Here is a 3,813-nt window from a genome sequence, read left to right on the forward strand (position 1 = left end):
TCCAACATTTTCCTAGGCATAGTGCTAGATATAGGCATGGTGGTGCTGATGTATTTCATGAAATCACATAATTGTAACAGTGCTGCTACAGTTTACGGAGTTCCACTGGGACACCAGTAAACTGGACTGAGTGGTAAAAAGCATTAAATCTAAAATTAAAGAAACATAAAAACACTTCACTTCTTCTTATTGGCTAGGAAGAACATAATGGTAATTCACTGAAACATTTATTGTTTCATTACTTAAGATTTCCGATAACTAAGGGGGCTTCAAATTACATGGGACACGAATTCTGTATAATGTGTACATGGTTCATTTTTTTTTCATCAAGAACGGAAATATCCAGATTACATTATTTTCATTTGCCTAAGTTTCATATGCACTTAATTTCCCCCCCAGAATCATTTATCTATTATTTAAGAAAAAAAAAAAAATCCAACTATCTTCAGAGAAATCTTTTCAATAAAATTTGTTGGTCACAATATGGCATTTTCTAAGCTAAAGACTATTTGGTCCATTTAGTGGCTTAGATTCCCCACCATCCATTTCTTAAGGTTTAAAAAGCCAAGAGAACATTTCCCTATATAATAAATGAAAAACCAAATCAAATATAGGTTATCAGAAAGCAATGTACTGGTATCTTTAAGTGAGGCTGATTAGAAAATGACAATCAAAGTACGAATAAGCTAATTATTTAAAAACTTAAAATCTCTTACCATAAGATGAATTTGGGGGTGACGAATTTTGATAGCTTTGGGAAATTACATATGCATCCAAAAGTTTGGCTAATCCTAATTTTTTTTAAAATGGCCTATCATTTTCAAAAGAATATGGATCTTTATTTAGTATGTTTCTGGAACATTCATACCTGTTCAGGTTACCCTTTGAAATTTCAGTGATCACAGCAAGATAAAATGTGATTAAATACAGCCAGCTAAAATGCCAATGACTGCGTGTATATATTTATATTTTCATGCTTAAGGGAAAAGGCTGGGACACCCCCCCCCCCACAAACACACACATACAATGTGTCAGAAGAAGGTACTAATTCCTGGCTTATTTGTCTCTGACTATAGCTATTGAAGGATGACAGAGCCCAATTCTCATTTCCTGTAAGCTTTCCAGATGGCCAGCATCTCTGATGTTGTGGAAGGGGTACACCTGGAAATACAAGTAGCTCCTAGGCAAGGACCCTCTTCCCCCCCTAACTGTATGGCACATCACAGTAATGTAGGAGTGCTGCCAATGTCTACTTGCTATATATGCACATACACAGAAGCACACCTGAGTTCTGAATGCTCGCAAAATAATACACACAGCTGTATATTACCAAGCTACCTGGTTAAAAGGAATGTTACATAATATAAGGCTCTTTCCTTCATATGCCAGTAAAATACGTTTTTTTAAAACAAGCAGAAAAAGACATGGCAAGAAACAATTAAAAGCACAGATTTCCCAGCATCCAAATAATGAGTTGATAGTGAGTCAGACATAAATTTTTCATAAGTATCCTAGTGTCTTGCTGGAAAGTAGTTTTGTGCTCAGTATTCTAAATTACAGGAAAAAATTTAATATATGGGCATATATGATGTTATAACCTTATTCCAGACTACAAATTACCTAAACGGTATTCGTTTAAAATCCTCTCTGCATTCATCAGTATAACAGAAGTTCTCAATATTTGTTTTCTCTTTGTATCATCTAATTTTATTATAAAGTCTAGACATACTCTTAGATGATAGCTTAGCATTGTACATTTATTTCAAAGTGCTATAAGACCAAAAAAAATGTGGTTTTTAAATACAAGTTTCAAAGTAATAAAACACTCATGGTTGCATTTTAAAGTTTAAAAGAAAAAAAAAAATGCTAACCGGAAAGAAGTCTTGGATTATTACTCACTAAATATAATTACCAGACTTTCACAAATGTATTCCTACTAAGTTCCCAGAAAACTGCGACTAATAGAGAAAACATATCATCTATGAGTCTGTCAAACATAAAGGACAAAAGAGAAGCACATTTCTGACAGATAGTATTTAGTTTGTCCCGTTTAGTAATGCCATAACAGTACAAGTGAACTTGATTTGTATATTTTACTTAAATAATCACAAATTGATATTTTTTCTCATTTTTTAAATTGCACAGACTTTAAACTACATTAATAAATTTTACTTTCTTCCAGGGTGAATACCTTTTCTGGAAATAAACATAGCATTTGACATTTTTAAATTACTTTTTGTTTCTGAATGCATGCTTAAATAGATCACATGAGCACAGTCTTTGAAATTACACTTAAAGTGGACCAAATTAAGACTCAAAATAGTATTGATTTCCCCTTGATGTAATTTAAAATGTGTAAACTGCCACTCAAAATAGAAGTGCAATACCTGATATTTAATCATTTGGCAGTGTTAATAGGTAGAGGTGAATTACTGCACTGTTATTTGAACTGAAGCATCTCATATATGTAACAGATTTTGTATGATACAAAACTTTACAGCAAGCTATTTGAATGTTTATTAAAAAATTCTCAAAATGACATGGAAACATGTTTACTGTACAAATAAAAGCACTTAGATGTTAAGAGTGTACATTATTCAATAATTTACATCATTACAAGAAAACTGGGTGTGAGTTAAACAGTACAAACTACCACATTATATTCATATTCCAGTCATTGTTCATCATCCACTATTTAATTTTTATGTGTAATGGATGTCTGTTTACATCAATTATCTTGAGAGCATCAAAAAGTGAATTGCATTTCAGTATAAAAATCCAAGTAAAATATTCTCAATGGCTAACGTCTGCTAAGATTATCTGTTTAATGGAAAGTGCAAAAGAACTGTCTGACAAGTAAGTTGGATTGGCATGGAAAATCAGCTTTGCTAAAGAAAGGGGTTCTGTGGTCAAAAAAGTTTGGAAAAAACTGGGTCAAATAAAAGTAAACAGGATTTTATGTACCTTAGGCTTTATCAAACTCCCTGAAAAGGGTGAAAATTTCCCAAGTACATTTGCTCATCAAGACTCCTTCACAGATCTCCTACGACCAAAATTCGTAAGAACACCTTTGGAAGAGGATGAGTTAGAGAATCATATAAAGAGTTCTAATACAAAGTGTCATCTGGCAGAAATTTATATGAAGAATACCATATGTCATTTTTAAATTTTTGCCTCAACCAGTAGCTCCAAGTAAAGAAAAACTAGAACAGACCTCAGAACAGTACAGTGACTAGATTACCTGTAAACTGGCTGTTAAGATCCCAGGCTGCTGAGTCGTATTATCACCCTTATTCAACATGAATGATATGAGTGTGTTTACATTAGTTTTTCCCAACAAGACTTCTAATTAGAATCCTGTATTTTTTTTTTTTAATAGCTCAGTTAACATCCTCTCACATTATCAAATATATGTTCATGGAAAAAAACATCCAGAGGACAAAAGTATATGGATTATTTCATCACACATTTTATACTGCTGACCAAATGATAGCTAATTATATAAAATTATAATATCAAAATGACTATCCAATACTTCCTTTCCAGGACTGTTAAAAGTAAAAGTTGATTTAAAATTCTGTGAGTTTATAAAAAGTTTTCTTTCAAGATACTGCCATTCACCCTCCATCCTTTAAGAAACACAGAATTTTAGGGCGCCTGGGTGGCTCAGTTGGTTAAGCGACTGCCTTCGGCTCAGGTCATGATCCTGGAGTCCCAGGATCGAGTCCCGCATCGGGCTCCCTGCTCAGCAGGGAGTCTGCTTCTCCCTCTGACCCTCCTCCCTCTCATGCTCTCTGTCTCTCATTGTCTCTC

Source organism: Phoca vitulina, unplaced genomic scaffold (genome assembly GCF_004348235.1).
Source record: "Phoca vitulina isolate PV1807 unplaced genomic scaffold, GSC_HSeal_1.0 scaffold1, whole genome shotgun sequence".
In the NCBI taxonomy this organism is placed as follows: Eukaryota; Metazoa; Chordata; class Mammalia; order Carnivora; family Phocidae; genus Phoca; species Phoca vitulina.